Below are 18796 nucleotides of genomic sequence, written 5' to 3' on the forward strand. Positions count from 1 at the left end.
TATCATCCAGACTGAATCCTGACCCGTTCATTTCAATAGGTCTGTGTGAGGAGGCATATGTCTGGCAATAACTACTGTGAGGGGCACATATCTGGCCATAACTACTGTGAGGGGGCACATATCTGGCCAGAACTACTGTGAGGGGGCATATATCTGGCCATAACTACTGTGAGGGGCCACATAATCTGGCATAACTACTGTGAGGGGGGCACATATCTGGCATAACTGCTGTGAAGTTGGCACATATCTGGGCATAAATACTGTGAGGTGGCACATAATCTGTCACAATTACTTTGAGGGGGCCCATAATCTGGCATAACTACTGTGAAGGACACATAATCTAGCATAACTACTGTGATGGGCAAATAATCTGGCATAACTACTGTGGTGGGCACGTATCTGGGCATAACTACTGTGAGGGGCACATATCAGGGCATAATTACTGTGAGGGGGCAGATATCTGGCATAACTACTGCGAGGGGGTACATATCTGTCCATAGCTACTGTGGCACAATGTGGATATTACTACTGTGTGCTGGCACAAAGGGGCAAAAATTACTATGTAGGAGCATTAAGAGGACATTAATACGCACCACAGTATCTGAAGGGTGTCCCCTATCTTTGATGCGACTGATCACCCCTTCCTCTCCCTGTAGGATTAGGGGAAGATGACAAATTGGGTTCCCTACTGCTGCCACACCTCATTGTATTAATCTTTACCTATGGCCTATGTTTATTTCTATATGTGTGGTTGGGGGGCCCAGGCACATTCTTTGCACAGGGGCCCTCTGCTGCCAATGTCCGCCCCTGGTCTGCACACTGCAGAAAGACGCAGCAGTTGGCACCTGTGTTTCGTCATCATCATAGACGTGCTGAGGTAGTATTCCCATGTGCGTCAGTGCATTCTATGTCTTCCACCGCTGGGGAAGGGCTAGGTGGATGCCCTTGGGAAACCCTGCCAGCAGAGTCTTCAAACAGCATAAGAGACTGCTGCATAACTTGAGGATCAGACAGTTTCCATGATATGCATGGGGGTGATGTGACAGACTGATGGGCTTGGTTTTCAGGCGCCATCTGTGCGCTTTTTGCAGAAGACTGGGTGGGAGATAATGTGAACGTGCTGGATCCACTGTCAGCCACCCAATTGACTAATGCCTGTACCTGCTCAGGCCTTACCCATCCTTAGAACGGCATTGGGCCCCACCAAATATCGCAGTAAATTCTGACGGGTACTGGGACCTGAGGTAGTTGGTTCACTAGGACGTGTGGCTGTGGCAGAACGGCCACGTCCTCTCCCAACACCAGAGGGTCCACTAACACCACCACGACCATGACCGCGTCCGCGTCCCTTACTAGATTTTTTCCTCATTGTTACCGTTCACCACAATAAGAAAAAAATTATTTGGCCCAATGTATTGAATTCAAATTCAGGCCTTTTTTTTACAGGCACCTATACACTATCTGGCTATCTATTTAAGTACCGTATTACACTAATACAGGCACAGCAGAAACAACTGATTTAGGGGAATATAAATTGTAGGCCTAGTATTTAGGCCCTGGATGAAAGGTATCCTTTTACGGACAGAATTACACTTGGAGATTCACAGTAGCGTGTGAAAAAATATATAGGATTATGCTTTGAGCACTTGTATTTTAACACTTATTGTAATATACACTTTAACGGAAAGAAATACACTTGTAGATGCACGGTAGCGTGTGAAGTTATTGAGGATGACCCTATCAGCACTTGAATTTGCACCTTCAATGTAATATACCCTTTTACGGACAGAAATACACTATGTGAGATGCACAATAGTGTGTGCAAATTTAAAGGCTTATGCTTTCAGCAATTGTAATTTAACAGTTTGTGTAATATACCCTTTTACGGAACAAAAATACAATTGGAGATGCACGCTGAGTGTAATATACCCTTTTACGGACAGATTTACACTTGGCCTGCAACAGCAGAAACCACTGATTTAGGGTATTGCTATTTTGGCAATTGAATTTCAACCCAGAACAAAAACTATGCGTTGACGGACACTATAAAACCTGTCCAGCCACAGCTGGAACACCAGATTTAGGGTATTGCTATTTTGGCAATTGTATTTCACCCCTCAATAAAATAGCAAGCACAGCTAAGCCCCTGATGTAGGATATAGCAAAAAAAAAAAAAACACTATTGATGGTTAAATGGACTTGGTGGCAGCTTGTGCTGGCGCACCACAAGACACAAAATGGCCGCCGATCACCCCAGAAAAAAGTGACAGAAAAACGCTCTGGGCAGCCTAAAAACAGTGAGCAATTAACTAGCAGAAGTTCAATGATTCACAGCTGTAGATCGATCACTTCATTAAGTGTTTTTGCTGAGTAAATCCCTGCCTAATCTCGCCCTAACAGCAGCTGCATCCTCTCCCTACACTGATCAGAGCAGAGTGACGTGCGGCGCTACGTGACTCCAGCTTAAATAGAGGCTGGGTCACATGCTGCACTGGCCAATCACAGCCATGCCAATAGTAGGCATGTCTGTGATGGGCTCTTGGGGCAAGTAGTATGACGCTTGTTGATTGGCTGCTTTGCAGCCTTTCAAAAAGCGCCAAGAAAGCGCCGAACACCGAACCCGAACCCGAACTTTTACGTAAATGTTTGGGTTCGGGTCCGTGTCACGAACACCCCAAAATTCGGTACGAACCCGAACTATACCGTTCGGGTTCGCTCATCCCTGTTAGAGGGGATAGCTGTGCCAAGATAAATAATATGTCCAGGTGACCAATGAAAGGGGAATGAAGACTGTAAGGTATGTACCAAATTAGAGGGTAGTGTGATGTTAAGTATCTCTGACTTGTGAAGGTTGACCTTAAAATTACTAAGGTCGCCGAAGGCCGAAAACTCCTTCAAAATATTAGGAAGGCTAACTATTGGGTCAGGGCAATATATGAGGAGGTCATCTGCATATATGGTGATTCTGGACTCCATATCTCCTAGCTGAAGCTTAATGGACTCATTAGCCCTGAGGGCTCTGGCCAGGAATTCCATGACCATAACGTATAACGAACACCCCTGTCTCGTACCGTTATGTATCCGGAAAGGAGCTGAAAGGGAGCCATTAATCCGGACTTGAGCTCTAGGGTCATGGTAAAGAGAATTCTACAAATCATATTAGAGCCTAATCCAAAAGCCCTCAGAGACTCACTCAGAAAGGTCCAATTGACACGATCAAACGCCTTCTCTGCATCGACCGAGAGAAGGCAAAGTGGAGATTTGGTCGTGTTGACTCAGGCTATCAGGGCCAGAGAGCGTATGGCATTATCTCTGGATTCCTGTCCTGGAACAAAACCCGTCTGACCCTCGTGAATCAAAGAGGGCAAGTAAGGTTTCAGTCTATCTGCTAGAATTCTGGCATAGATTTTCACGTCAACCTTAATTAAGGAAATTGGACGGTAATTGCTACATACCAAAGGGTCCTTCCCCTGCTTGGGAATAACACAAATGTGAGCTGTCAAGGCCTGAGGAGTGAAGGAAGATCCTTCCACTAAGGAATTACACATTTTGGTAATGGGGCTGGAGATGTCCTTGAGGAATTTCTTATAAAAACGGGGAGTGAAGCCGTCTGGGCCTGGGCATTTTCTGACATCCAATCTTTTGATATTGCCCTGTACCTCTTGTACTGTTAATTCCCCTTCTAGGATGTCCCTGTGTTCTCCTGATAATTTAGGGCCCAACAGGCCTGAGATGTATCTTCTGATTTTCTGGGTTTTAGCGTCTATATGAAGGTCTGCATACTTCCCTCTCAGATTGTAAAGCTCCTCATAATATGTTTGGAATTCTCGCAAAATGTCCCCTGTAGCGTGGACACGACCCCCTCCCTGTAAATTAAGGGAGGATATATAGGAGGAGTTTGGTCTTGGCCTCAGTGCTCTTGCTAGCAATCTACTGCACTTATCCCCTTGCCCATAAAAAAGTTTTTAGAGTCTATCTCTGGCACCCAAGCATTTCTGGTCAATTATCTTCTTAAGAGCCATACATGTATCACATAACTCTTGATACACCACTACAGAGAGAACCCTTATGTTTCTGTTCCAGAGCAGCCAGTTTCTGCAGCAGAGACTTTATCTGCTCAACTCTCATCTTCTTTAATCTAGAGGCATGTAAGAGGAGTACTACACATTTCAAAGCCTCCCACTGAATGGTTGGGCTTGAAGTATCGGATTTATGAACCTCCACAAAGTCTGAGATAGCAGCTTTAATATCAGCCACACAAACCGGGTCTCTAAGTATGTTATCGTTGAGTTTACAAGAACTCTGGGAGCGGGCATGGTCCCCAATTTCTAAGGTTACCCAGATAAGGGAGTGATCAGAGAATAAGATAGGCTCAATGCGTGAAGTTACATTGTACTACAGACATTTACGGCGTGTATTAATTTCATCCTATTAGCCGTTCTGCATTGATTTAACATTGTTTTACTTTTTTTGGGAGGTATATTAATAGTAAAAAATTTATATATACAGTATATATGTTAGAAGGCTGAGTTTTCTCAGCCTGCATTTGGGAGGGGCGTATAGATATATATATACCCCCAGGGGGTTCTTGCTGCCCGTGTGCGCTTCCGGTGCCTATCCTCACCCCAAGCTTCACGTCCTTCTCCTCGCGGCATGCCTTTAGGTAAGCAGGGCCCCGACGGGGTTTCATCACGGGCAGCGCAAGTTACCAACATCTCGGGTAACTTCGCCCCCCTCTCCTGCTACCTTTCACCTGCCTTCAGCCTCCGCGTCCCTCTCTTGGCCACCCGCCGCACTCTGCTGGGTCGGCTTCGGCCGCATTTCCTCCCGTAGGCGCTCTGAGGTCACGTGGGCCGCGAGCTCTGAGCTTCACCGCTCGGGCGTCCTGTTTCCCCGGCGATGGAGCTCTCTTCCGGGTCGCGACCACGTGACCTGAGCGCCGATATATACAGCTGTTCATTTTCAAAGATCTGTTCGCCATGTACAGCCTGCTGACAGCTAGGACCGGCAGGGGTGTAGTGCCTTATGTGAAGCTCCAGGCCTCTGCTGGACTCATCCCTAATCCAAATGATCTTACATGTCTGAGTTGTCAAAATTTCTGATGAATGGTGAGATGTAGGTTGTCTGGTGCTTTGCCGCAGTACACCAGTATCCGGCAGATGGCAGAGAAACATCATGTTAGTTGGAGGTTTGCTAGCTTTTTTCCCTGTTATTAAGCTTTCTCATAATGAACCTTATTTCGTAAAAAATAGACACTGCATAGTATAAAGCCAGGGCTATACCGCAATCATGTGTCTTGCTTCCGTTTTTCAGGACCCATGATGGGTATGTTGTGTTGACATCAGTAATTATTAAATGGTTAGAGGTATCTGTTATGGCCAGCACATGAGGTTGGTCACATGGTATGACATTTTTTCTGCAGGCTTATAGCGGTTTGCAGTGAATTTACGTCCAGGTTTACGTTTGTTAATGTTAACTTCTGCCACATTACTCAGGCCACGCAGTTCAATTTGTTCAGGGTCAACCTGCCACTTCGGCCAGGTTCACGTTTGCTAAAAATCTTCTGCCTGTCACATTACTCAGGCCACGTAGCTTAAATTGTTTAGGGCCAACCTACCACACCAGCCAGGTCACATTCATCAAATATTTATCACATTACTCTTACCACGTAGTACAATTTGTTTAGGGTCAACCTGCCACGTCGGCCAGGTTTACGTTTGCTAATTTCTAATGCCTGTCACGTTACTCAGACCACGTAGCTCAAATTCATCAGGGCCAACCTGCCATCTCGGCTAGGTCACGTTTGTTAATGTTAACCACCTGCCACATTACTCAGGCCACGCAGTACAATTCATTCAGGGTCAACCTGCCACGTCCGCCAGGTCACGTTCTTTAAATGCCTGTCACATTACTTAAATGACGTAGTACAATTCGTTTAGGGTCAACCTGCCACGTTGGCCAGGTTTACATTTGTTAAATTTCTTCTGCCTGTCACGTTTCCCAGGCCACATAGCTTAAAATTGTTCAGGGCCAACCTGCAGCGCCGGCGACGTCACGTTTGCTAATATTAACCGCCTGTCACGTTACTCAGGCCACGTAGTAAAAATTTGCTCAGGGCCAATCTACCATACCGCCAGGTTTACGCTTCTAGGTCATTAGCCCTATCCATCATTTGGGCTGCATAGCTCATATCACAACCGGGCCCCACCTGGTAGGTCATTATTTAAGTTCCATTTAAAAAAAAAATATATATATATATATACTTATTTGCAATTGTGTTTTTCTCCAGGTTTTCAGCTAATTTCGATCCAGGTAACAGTGCACCCAACTGCCGGTCACTTCCTCTTAACTCTTATTTTTCTTACTTCCACATTCTACCGAGACATTCTCCCACAGTCTTGTGTGCTCACTACCGTCTGCTCTCAGCTATTAACCAATTCCTCTTCTATTCTATTGCACATTTCGGGGTCGCTCTGGTTCGTTCAAGTTCACGTCTAGGCTAAATTTTTCTTGCTCCGCAGCTGCAGATATGTCACACCCATTCGATATCGAAGACTCTGTCTCAGTTCCGGAATCTCAACCCTCCAATCATGCTAGCTGCATGTCCCTGCGAAGCTGGACCATACCCAAGTTAATTGCGGAACTGAACCATCGAGGCATTCGCCATCCAGCGTCCGCTCGCAAGGCTGAACTATATAGACTTTTGGTCACCAGCACATCAGCCCCTGCTGAGGATCAAGTGTCCATGTCCACTATCCAACTCTCCCTGCAACAGTTGCATTCATCCATCAACAGCATCTCTAGCGCATCAGACCTGCAGTCTCGGCTGCTGGCTGTCGAGTCCCGAACCTCCACGGCCGGTACTCCAGTCCCACCTGTTTCAGTCCCCTCCACTTCTCGCTGCCCCTCTCCAGGTAGGGTTCCCAGTACCCCTGCCATAGCTCCTTCCCATTTCGTCCCCGAGAATATTAGGAAGGATATTTTGGCGGGAAAGAATGTCAACCTAGCCTCCATAATTATCGCCACCCACGATACCATGAAGAATAAGACAATCACCTGCGGCGATGTGTCCATAATCCTCAAGTCCAAAGACGCCCACCTAAATAAGAAACTGTCTATACCAGAATTTGTTCTGGCTTTCAGTCTCTTCAGGGACATCATTTGCTCTGCCCAGCCAGACAGACGCGAGGAACTGGACATCTATCTCTACAGGGTCACTGACCTAGGGCATAAGTATGGCGGTTCAGCTTTCTACGACTACCATCGTTCCTTCTCTGCCAAAGCCGCAGCCGCCCTAGCTCAGTTTAGGCACCTCACCAATTGGGCCGTATTAGATATGGAGCTCTTCTGCCGGCATTTCGCAGGCCTCAAGACTCCTTCCTGCGCATCTTGCCAGTCCATTCTGCATTCGTTCGATTGGTGCCCCAATTTAGCTTCTCCTTCTCAAGATAGGCACGTCCCTGGTCCATCTGGCCTCCAAAGGCAGGCCCCAGCTGTGGAAAAATTAGGTAGACCTATAGTTTTGCTAGGCAAAAGTCAAATCTGCAATAACTACAATCTTGCAGTTTGCAATTACAATAAGTGTCAAGCTCTCCATGTCTGCTCAGTTTGCTTCAGGGCCCACCCCCAAACCACCTGCCCTCATAAAGCTTCAAAGCATTCCTGATTAGTCGGGGTCAATGTAGAGCTGTTAGCATCCCTTTTGCTGGATCACCACGACCCTTCCTTCATTCAGTTTTTGGTTTCTGGCTTTAAGGGGGGGTTTTCACACGGGGCTCATAGCCCTACCTCAGTCCACCTGGGAGGGAGATAATCTTCTATCTGCAGTTAGGGATCCTGATTCTGTAAGTACCCTGCTCCAGTCTGAGCTCCAAAAGGGCTTTCTCATCAGTCCTTTTTCTACAGTTCCTTTCGACTACTGGAGGCTTAGTCCTATTGGGATTGTTATAAAAAAAAAAATCAAATAAAAAATGTTTCATTTATGACCTCTCAGCTCCCCACGGTTCTCACATACCCAGTCTCAACTCTATGATTCCATCCGAAGAGTTTTCAATGCACTATTCCTCAGTAGATGAAGCCATCCAGTTGATCATGCTGGCAGGCAGAGGCGCATGTTTAACAAAAGTAGACATCGCCAATGACTTCAAGCTGCTGCCCGTCCAGGCACAGCTTTGGAAATTTTATGACATTAAATGGATGGGCAAATATTACTTCGCAAACAGGTTGACTTTTGGATCCAAAAGTAGTCCATGGTTGTTAGACCAGTTCGCGCAATCACTGCACTGGATTTTGGTTAACCATTGCCATTGGCCTATGGTTATTCATTATCTAGATGACTTTCTTTTGATTGAAGAACCAGGTCATGAGCCCGACAGGCTAGTGTCCCTACTGCAACTTTTTTCAAAACTTAACGTTCCAGTCGCAGTTTTAAAAACATAGGGTCCTTTCACGACCGTCACATTCCTGGGCATCGTTCTGGATTCAGTCAAGATGGAAGCAAGACTTCCGGAAGAAAATTTGGAAAAAATTAAAGATACCATCTCCAAATCAGTAATATCTAATACCTTCATCAAGGCAGATTTGCAGTCATTATTAGGCATGTTAAACTTTGCCACAAGAGTCATGCCCCAAGGCAGGGCTTTAATTTCTAGGTTGCTCCAGTTACTTCCCACGGCCGCCGAACAGGATTCTCCCATTCATTTGGATTCCCAAGCCTTAGCTGACCTGGCAATGTGGGATAGATTTTTGTTCCAATGGAATGGTGTTTCCTTGTTCGTTCCACAATGAAGCCCTGCTTCTCCTACTGTTTTCTCGGATGCAGCCGTTTCCAGCGGCTTTGCAGCAATCTTTGACATCCAGTGGTTCGCAGGTCCTTGGCCAATGGAAATATTGTCAAACGAGGAAGCCCTAAAATCTTCACCGTTGCTAGAAATTTATCCCATCGTAGCAGCAGCTCAAGTTTGGGGTAGGCACTGGGCTAATTCCCCAGTCGTCTTTATCACAGGCAACCAGGCTATAGTGGAAATACTCAACAAGGGAAGATCCAGATCCCCCCCTAATTATGTCTTTTTTACACAAGTTGGTCTGGCTTTCAGTGGTTTACAATTTCCATTTTTTTTGCAGACATATCCAGGGCTCTAAGAACTTGGTGGCAGACGCCCTTTCACGATTGAACTTTCCCGCTTTTTTCCAGGTACTGCCAGAAGCTGATCGAATAGAACTTACCCCGCCAGCCTTCCATACCCTGACAATGGACTAAATTCCCACATTGCCTCCGCAAAAGCTCTCATCCATAGGTCACTGTCAGCCAATACCGCCAGGAACTAAAGAACTGCACAAAAAATATTTAACAAATTCTCGCTTTCATATCCCGGGTTCAACACCGATAAAATTACATACATTCTGGCTTTTCTGGCTTACTGTCATACGGAGCTTAAGCTCTCCTACAATACCATCAGATTGTATTTGGCTGGAGTCCAGCATTATTTTATGCTCGAGCATCCGGATAGTGCTTCAGTTTTTTCATCTCAGGCGGTCAAAGCCACTCTCAGGGGTATTCAGAAAAGTTGCAAGGGTTCCACCTCCAGACAGCCAGTATCAGGCGACCTGTTCAGGAAGTTATCTAATGCGCTAGACGGGAATCCTTTAGGGCCATATCCTAGCACCATCATTAAGGCTGCCATGTATTTAAGTTTTTATAGTTTCTTAAGACCCGGGGAATTTACCAGCACCTCACTCAGAGATAAAGGATTGACAAAGGGCAAATTAGAATGGCAGTCTGATCACTTTGTTCTCCATCTTGTTTCTTCCAAAACTTCCCAAACCGGTCCCCCGGTGGCGGTTAAATATTTTCAGACCTTCAATGCTTGGTGCCCCGTTCAAGTGTTTAAAAAACTTCTCTCCGTGCTAGGTGACTCTCCGTCTGCCAGTCCTTTACTTCCATTTAAAAATGGCTCACTCACATCCTCACAGTTCATATCGCATATCCAATCCTTAGCTCCCGGCTTAGGTTTCGATCCCAATGTCATATCCGTGCATTCATTCCGAATCGGAGCGGCTTCCGCAGCCTCAAGACATGGGGTGCCCGGGCATGTCAACCCGAAAAATGGGTCGCTGGAAATCCTCATGTTTTGTTCGATATATCCCTAACCCACATGTAGAAATATCCAAAGCCTTCTGTCATTTGGCTCTCTGAGCATGCATGTTTAATAAAAAAATAAAAAAATGATATATATATATTTCCTACGCTTGGTTTTTTGCCCCCTTATAGGCCTACCCACGCACTTGGCTAAGGGCACCCCACCAGCCATTCAGTTAGTTTTACTATTGGCTACACAGCCATTCCTTTCACCACAGTGTCTCATCTTTCAGCCACGACCAGAAGTTAGAAGGCTGAGTTTTCTCAGCCTGCATTTGTGGGAGGGGTGTATAGATATATATACCCCCAGGGGGGTGCTTGCTGCCTGCGTGCGCTTCCGGTGCCCCCACCCTCCCTCCATCTTCTTTCACATTCACCCAGGGTATGCCCCCTTATAGGCCTACCCACGCACTTGGCTAAGGGCACACCACCAGCCATTCAGTTAGTTTTACTATTGGCTACACAGCCATTCCTTTCACCACAGTGTCTCATCTTCCAGCCACGACCACAAATATATATATATATATATATATATATATGTCTTAATTGCCGTTCATTGTACTACAGCCATTTACATGGTGTAGAAAAAGAAAATATACGTATGTCCCATCACCTGTTCTGCGGTGAATTGTGATTGCTATATTTCTTTTTTTGTGGTGTAGAAATAGGGGAAAAAAAGGAGACAATATATGTCATAATTGGCATCCAGCGCTGAAGTTACAATAGCCATATGTCTTAATTGCTGTTCAGCGGTGATGTAACATTGTACTACAGCCTTTTTTGGGGGGTATTATTTTAATTTAATTATTTTATCATACAGTATCTCAGACAGACAGGTGACAGGCCCTTCAAAGGGAACGGGCAGTGGCCAAAATGTTTCTGTTGCAGGCAGCAGAAGAAAGTGGGGGGTGGCAGCAGGATTTGCAGCGAGAAGCCTGAGCTCCCGGTGTCATTTAGCGGTCGTGTCTTGACCAGCAACCCAGCGGTGCTTGAATGGTTGACTCGGTCTTCTAGTTCATCGCAAGTGACATCAGACACCCCCAGCCAAGAGATGGTGGATTCCTCTGATATGGCGCTTAGTGTCACTACCAGAGCTTTGAGACGTTCTCACAGCTCTGTTTCTCCACCCCTGTGATGATGTCACTACTAGAGCTTGGAGGAGTTCTCACTGCTCTGTTTCTCCGCCCCTGGGATGAGGTCATTACTTTCTGTTTCCTTCCTCCCAGCTGTTCCTCCTATGTTTGATTTCTCTGCCTTTAAATCACCCCTCCTCCTTTTTAGGGTGTGGATTATATTTCTCATTTGAGTTTTAGCTCTTGCTTGAGTATCTTCACTTGTATGTTATCATTTCACTGGACCTGTGTTCTGCTGCAGCAAGTACTCCGGATATTGCCAGCTGTCTTTGGATCCGTCTTCTCTGCTGCTGCAACTCCTTCAGCTAAGTGTGCAGACATTGTAGTGTATCTGTTTGTTTTCTGACTGGATCCAAGGCGACCACGGTTCCCTCCATATACTGAGCAGGGCACCGGTGGCCGTGCCCCTTCCACTATTGTAGGGGTTACAGTTGTCATCAGTCTTAGGTACGCGGGCATGCCTCGTTCCACCATTTGGATCCGGGCATGGGCTTAGCAGCATAGGGAGAGCTTTGAGGGTCTGACAGGGGTCACCCTTTATCCTCCCTAGTTTGGGTCCGGTCAGTGGCTCTATTTCCTGTGTATGCTCTAGTTGCTCACATACAGCCGTGACATTATAATCCACCAAAACCGTCTTTTTTGACATGGATCCGCTTTCTGGCCTGGTTAACCGCATGCAGGGTCTTTCTTTGGAGGTAGCGGATCTCCGTCAATCTATGACTCAGCTTCAAGCATTGGGCTCTGCTCCGGCCCATGGAGTCTGTTGCGAGCCAAAGGTCTCACTTCCGGAAACGTTCTCCGGGGGCAGTGAGAATTTTGTTCGCTTCAGAGAGGCATGCAAACTCCATTTTTGCTTGTGTCCCCACTCCTCTGGTAATGAGGAGCAGAGGGTGAGGATTGTCATCTCCCTGCTCAGGGGTAATGCTCAGACTTGAACTTTTTCGCTGCCATCAGGGGATCCCTCCCTTCGATCCGTGGAAAGATTTTTTGTGGCCCTGGGGCAGATATATGATGAACCGGATCGTGTTGCTCTGGCCGAATCTAACTTACGTTTTTTATGCCAGAACAAACTGTCTGCGGAGCTTTATTGTTCTGAATTTCGGAGATGGGCAGCTGATTCAGGTTGGAATGATGCTGCACTCCGGAGTCAGTTCTGTCATGGTCTCTCAGAGAGATTAAAAGATGCGTTTGCTTTCCATGAGAGACCAACGTCCTTAGAGTCTGCCATGTCATTGGCGGTACGCCTTGACAGGCGTCTAAGAGAAAGAAACGAGACCTTTCTGTCCAGCCGTTGTCAGTCTAGGGGCAGTGGTGCGGACTCATTCAGTGTGCAAGGGCCTCATCCTGTCTCGGTCCCCTCTGAGGAGGAGCCCATGCAGCTAGGTCGACTTGCCCCTGATAAAAGAGGATTTAGTCCTCAGAGTATGGTGTGTTTTTGTTGTGGGGGCATAGGTCATTTGGCAAATGTTTGTCCGTCTAGGAGATTCTTGAACTGTACTAAGAGCGATAATAAGAGAAAAACCTCAAAAGGTAAATCATCAAACTCTGCTTCATCTGCTACTTTGGGCAAAGTTGATGTAGGAATTGATGCTTTTCCTCTGACCTGCAGTTCCCGTTTTCTCCTGTCTGCCAGGGTGGCGCTAGAGAGCAAGATAATTTCTTGTGAGATTTTTGTCGATAGTGGAGCGGCCGTCAATCTTATTGACACTCAATTTGTAGCCATGCATGGTTTTCAGGTTTGCACATTAGAAAAGGATATACCTGTTTTTGCTATTGACTCTGCTCCACTCTCACAGAGATCTCTGAAGGGCATTGTTCACAATATCCAGTTGGCTGTGGGTGACACTCATGTGGAGGATATATCTTGTTTTGTCCTTAACGGATTGCCTTCTCCTCTAGTTTTGGGGTTACCCTGGCTCACTAGACATAACCCCACTATTGATTGGCAAGGAAGGCAAATAAATGAGTGGAGTGACTTTTGTAGAGAGAATTGTCTCACAGCGACTTTTGCAGAGGTGTCTACTAAAACTGTGCCATCATTTCTCTCTGATTTCTTGGACGTGTTTTCCGAGAGCGGGGTTCAGGAGCTACCTCCTCACCGGGAGTTTGACTGTCCCATTAACCTCATTCCTGGCGCCAAGCTGCCAAAAGCACGCCTCTACAATCTCTCACAACCGGAAAGAATCGCAATGCGAACCTATATCTCCGAGAGTCTCGATAAGGGGCATATTCGTCCCTCAAAATCACCTGTTGCCGCTGGTTTTTTTTTTGTTAAAAAGAAAGATGGCTCTCTGAGACCTTGCCTAGATTTTAGGGAGCTGAACCGTATCACGATTCGCAATCCCTATCCCCTTCCTCTGATCCCGGACCTCTTCAACCAAATTGTTGGGGCCAAGGTTTTTTCCAAATTGGATTTGAGAGGTGCGTACAACCTGGTCAGGGTCAGAGAGGGGGATGAATGGAAAACGGCCTTTAATACCCCTAACGGGCATTTCGAGAATCTCGTTATGCCTTTCGGCCTGATGAATGCTCCGGCCGTCTTTCAGCATTTTGTTAACAGTATTTTCTACCATTTAATGGGGAAATTTGTATTGGTGTATCTTGATGATATTTTGATTTTTTCCCCTGATGTTCAGACCCATCAGGATCATCTTTTTCAGGTTCTGCAGATTCTGCGGGAAAATAAATTGTACGCCAAGCTGGAGAAATGTGTTTTTATGATATCAGGGATTCAATTTCTGGGTTTTCTCCTCTCTGCTTCTGGTTTTCGCATGGATCCGGAGAAGGTCCGTGCTGTACTTGAGTGGGAGCTTCCTGAGAATCAGAAGGCATTGATGCGCTTTCTGGGTTTTGCAAACTATTACAGAAAGTTCATTTTGAATTATTCCTCTGTTGTCAAACCACTCACTGACATGACAAAAAAGGGGGCGGATTTTTCCTCTTGATCGGAGGAGGCGCTTGCAGCTTTTTCTAAGATTAAAGAGAGTTTTGCATCTGCTCCCGCCTTGGTGCATCCCGATGTTTCCTTACCTTTTATTGTTGAGGTGGATGCTTCCGAGGTGGATGTGGGTGCGGTTTTGTCCCAGGGCCCTTCTCCTGCCAAATGGCGACCCTGTGCCTTTTTCTCTAAAAAACTCTCCCCTGCAGAGAAAAACTATGATGTGGGAGATAGGGAGTTGTTGGCCATCAAGTTGGCTTTCGAGGATTGGCGCCATTGGTTGGAGGGGGCCAGGCACCCTATCACCGTTTTTACCGACCATAAGAATCTGGCATACTTGGAGTCGGCCAGGCGTATGAATCCGAGACAGGCCAGATGGTCTCTGTTCTTCTCCAGATTCAATTTTGTTGTTACATTCCGCCCTGGGATCAAAAATGTGAAGGCTGATGCTCTCTCTCGCTGTTTTCCGGGAGGAGGAAACTCCGAGGACCCGGGTCCCATTTTGGCGGAGGGGGTAGTTGTTTCTGCTCTATATTCTGATTTGGAGGCCGAGGTCCAGGCTGCCCAGACTGAGGCACCTGCCCGTTGTCCTTCTGGGAAGTTGTTTGTGCCTCCTGAGCTACGTCACAAACTCTTCAAGGAGCATCATGATACTGTTCTTGCTGGTCACCCCGGGAGTAGAGCCACGGTAGATCTCATTGCTCGGAGATTTTGGTGGCCGGCTCTTCGTAAGTCGGTGGAGGGTTTTGTGGCTGCTTGTGAGACGTGCGCTCGCGCTAAGGTCCCTCGTTCACGGCCTTCAGGTTCCCTTCTCCCGTTACCCATACCGTCTCATCCTTGAACACACCTGTCCATGGACTTTATCACGGATCTTCCTCGTTCCTCAGGGAAGTCGGTGATCCTGGTGGTGGTGGACCGTTTTAGCAAGATGGCTCATTTCGTACCTTTCCCTGGTTTACCCAATGCTAAAACGTTGGCGCAAGCTTTTGTCGACCATATTGTTAAATTGCATGGCATTCCCTCTGATATTGTTTCCGATAGAGGCACGCAGTTTGTGTCCAGATTCTGGAAGGCTTTCTGTTCTCGCCTAGGGGTTCGGCTGTCCTTCTCTTCTGCTTTTCACCCGCAGTCGAATGGTCAGACTGAGCGCCTCAATCAGAATCTGGAGACATATTTGCGCTGTTTTGTGGCAGAGAACCAGGAGGATTGGTGTTCATTTCTCCCTCTTGCTGAGTTTGCTCTGAACAACCGTCGTCAGAAATCTTCTGATAAGTCACCATTCTTTGGTGCATATGGGTTCCATCCGCAGTTTGGGACATTCTCGGGAGGGGCTCCTTCTGGTTTACCTGAGGAGGAGAGATTTTCCTCGTCTTTGTCTACCATTTGGCAAAAGATTCAGAGTAATCTTAGAAAGATGAGTGAGAAGTATAAGTACTATATGCTGTGGGCTCAGCTCCACTATACAGTGAGGATGAGATACTAGAGGACCGTCAGCAGCTACTGCCCAGCCAAGATCTGGAGGAGACATCCGCCGCTTCCTCCGGTAGGCAGGCAAGTAGTGATGAGGAGAGTCGCGTGGGAGCAGGTGTTGCGAGCAGTCAAGATCCTGGCCCGGAGACCATTGAGGGGGACATCAGTGACGTGCAGACAGTAGTGTATGATGATGTAATAGATTGCACTTGGGAGACGGGTGAAGAAGGAGCTTCATCATTTGGAAAAGGGGTGGCAGGTTGCTCGTGAGGCAGTGGCTGAGCCAGAAGGTTGGCAGCTTCACTGTGAGTCAGCAGGGTGGCAGTAGTGAGAGGTCAGGAGCCAAACGTGCTCGGGCTAGACCACCCGTTTCACAGGAGCCTACAGGCCCAGGGGTTCATTGAGGCAGCGGTAGCAGACAAACAGTGCAGAGTGTTGGTGGGAAAATTCCATACTCGGCAATTTTTCGTTAGGCCTCCGGGGGTGGTAAACATGGCCATTTGCCGGATTTGTGAGCAGAAGGTGAAGCGTAGCCAGAGTGCCAATGTTGGCACTACGGCCCTGTGTCAACACATGCAGCGTCACCATAAAGTTGCCTGGGAGAACCGTGGCTCCGATGTGGTGGTCCAGACTGCCACAGCAACCACTGCATCACCCACTGGCACGTACCCAGTTTTTGGCAGTCAAGGCTCCACCACCTCAGCCAAAGAGAGCTGTCTGTCCTTCCCATCATCTGCCGGTTCTGATGCTCCTGCTCCTCGTCACGCATTCCGTCAGCAATCAATCACCGAAGCGATTGCCAAGAGACAACAGTATGTGTGCACTCATCCAAAGGTGTAGAAGCTGAATGTGCTCCTGTCCAAGTTGCTGGTGCTGCAGTCCCTCCCTTTTCAAGTGCTGGACTCTGTACCTTTCAGAGAACTGATGGCTTGTGTCAATTCGAAGTGGAGAGTCCCAAGCCGTCATTTCTTTGCCAAAAAGGCAGTACCAGCCCTGCACACATATGTAGAACATGGGCCAGTCCTTGAGCCTGTCGGTGTCTGCCAAAGTGCATGGCAGCGCCGACGTGTGAAGCTGTAACTACGGTCAAGGACACTATATGTCCTTTACGGCCCACTGGGTAAATGTCGTTCCTGCCCAGTCACACCAGCAACTTGGCCAGGTGACGCCGCTTCCGCCTCCACATTGTCACGCCGTTGGTCCTGCGAAAATGTCCGCCTCTGCCTCCTCATCCTCCACTGTGTTCTCAGCCTCCACTGCAGGGACAATTCACAGTCCCCCACCAGCATATCACATGTGCAGGGAACGGTGGTTTCATGCTGTTCTGCACCTAGTTTGCCTGGGCGAACGGAGTAACACAGGGGAGGAACTGCTCCACGTTCTTCATTAAGAAATCAAATCCTTGCTTTCTCCTCAGCAACTTAAATTTGGAACCATGGTGACCGACAATGGGAAGATCATGTTGTCGGTGCTGCATCAAGGAGGGCTGAGCCATGCTCCCTGCATGGAGCATGTGTTTAATCTGGTTGTAAAGCAGTTCCTGAATTCTTGTGCCCATCTACAAGACATCCTGAAGATGGCCAGGAAACTTTGCATGCACTTCAGACACTCGTACACCGCAAAGCACACCCTCCTTGAGCTTCAGTGGCAGAAGGGCATCCCCCAACATAGGCTGATATGCGACATTTCCACCCGTTGAAATTCCACCCTCCATATGTTGGACTGACTATATAAACAGAGAAAAGCCATAAACAATTTCTTGATAATACAGGCGGACAGAGGTACTCCTCTGTTTAAGTTCGATGTTAGCCAGTGGCAGCTCATGCGTGACACCTGCCGTTTGCTCGGGCCCTTTGAGGAGGCCACTATATTTGTCAGTCGCCAGGACTACGGGATGAACAACGTCATTCCACTGATTCATGTCCTGGAACAGATGCTGCTAAATCTGGCTGTCCAGGGGACAGGAGACGTGACAACTACATCTCACGGCCACATGAGCCCTGTGGGGGCTGAACTTGAGGAGGAGGAGGACATTCGAGCACAAGCAATGCGTTGAGAAATGGGTGTTTTTTCTACACAGGTGACATGAGAGGAGGAGCAGGAGGAGCTACAGGGCGATGAGGAAGATGACACAGAGGACCCAGACACACAATGGCAGTATGCTGTGGAGATGGAGGCAGTGAGTACCTCCGAGGCAATTGCGCAAATGGCCCGATGCATGCATACTTGCTTGCGTAGTGACAACCGATCTTTCACCATTTGCCAGAGGGAGGACTACTGGCTCTCCACCATGTTAGATCCTCGCTACCAGTCCAAAATTGGGGCCTTTTTTTTAACACCCGCTAAGAGGGAGGACAAACTGAACGACTATCAAGACATCCTATGTAGTCAGTTGGCCGCTGCCTATGTGCGCCATCACTGACTGGGGGGGGCCCTCTGCACTCACGTTACACTGCCATGACTGTTGGGGGGGCAGAAGCAGTACCAGCTCCATCAGCAGCAACTTAAGTCTAGAGTTGCTGATGAGCAGTTTTCTTCACCCGCCTACTGAAGAAACTACTCACCAGCAGCAGCGGGTAGTCATAGAGTGAACATGAACCAGCAGGTTGTAGCATAGTTGGAGTGCACCCTGCCACCCCACATCAAAGATCCCCTGGACTACTGGGCAGCCAGACTCAATTTGTGTCCGCAACTGTCCAAGTTTGCCCTAGACAAGCTTTCATGCCCGGCCAGCAGTGTGGCATCAGAGCGGGTGCCTAGTGCGGCGGGGACCATAGTTACTCCAAGGAGAACTCCCTGTCCACCCAAAATGTAGAGAAATGTACCTTTGTGAAAATGAATCAGGCGTGAATCAGCCAGGATTTTCAAACACCAATGCCTGATGCATCAGACTAGATCATCCATGGTGCCACACCAACACTTTGACAAAAGAGACCTGTTTCTTCTGGCTACCTTACTCAGCTACTATTCTGATGCTGCCAGTGCCACCCGCCTGATGCCACATCTGCTGGTGCTCATACTGTCAGTCACCATCTTCAGCTGGTATTGGTATTGCCCCCCACCTACCTACTCTGTCACTGGGCCACTCTGTGTTCTCCTCATGCTGCTGCCACCTCA

Source organism: Bufo bufo, chromosome 1 (genome assembly GCF_905171765.1).
Source record: "Bufo bufo chromosome 1, aBufBuf1.1, whole genome shotgun sequence".
Lineage (NCBI taxonomy): Eukaryota > Metazoa > Chordata > Amphibia > Anura > Bufonidae > Bufo > Bufo bufo.